This window comes from Antrostomus carolinensis, unplaced genomic scaffold (genome assembly GCF_000700745.2).
Source record: "Antrostomus carolinensis isolate BGI_N321 unplaced genomic scaffold, ASM70074v2 scaffold28636, whole genome shotgun sequence".
Lineage (NCBI taxonomy): Eukaryota > Metazoa > Chordata > Aves > Caprimulgiformes > Caprimulgidae > Antrostomus > Antrostomus carolinensis.
This window is the reverse complement of record NW_010321635.1, coordinates 1-204: the sequence shown is the minus strand read 5'-3', so window position 1 is coordinate 204 and position 204 is coordinate 1.

The window sequence follows — 204 nt, the reverse complement described above, 5'->3', positions numbered from 1 at the left end:
TGCAGTGATCTGCCCTGCTGCTGGTCAGGGTGTCCCACCAGGGAGGTTCATCTGAACACCCAGAGGAAGCAGAGCACAATCCAGTGAGCACGATGGCAGTCTAGGGGGTTGGTTTTGGGTTTTTTTTCCTTTAATGTCAGCTTTTTCCAAGGACAATGGCCCCATGTCCTGCCCAGGCGCAGTGGAGCTGGGCTGGCTCAGCCC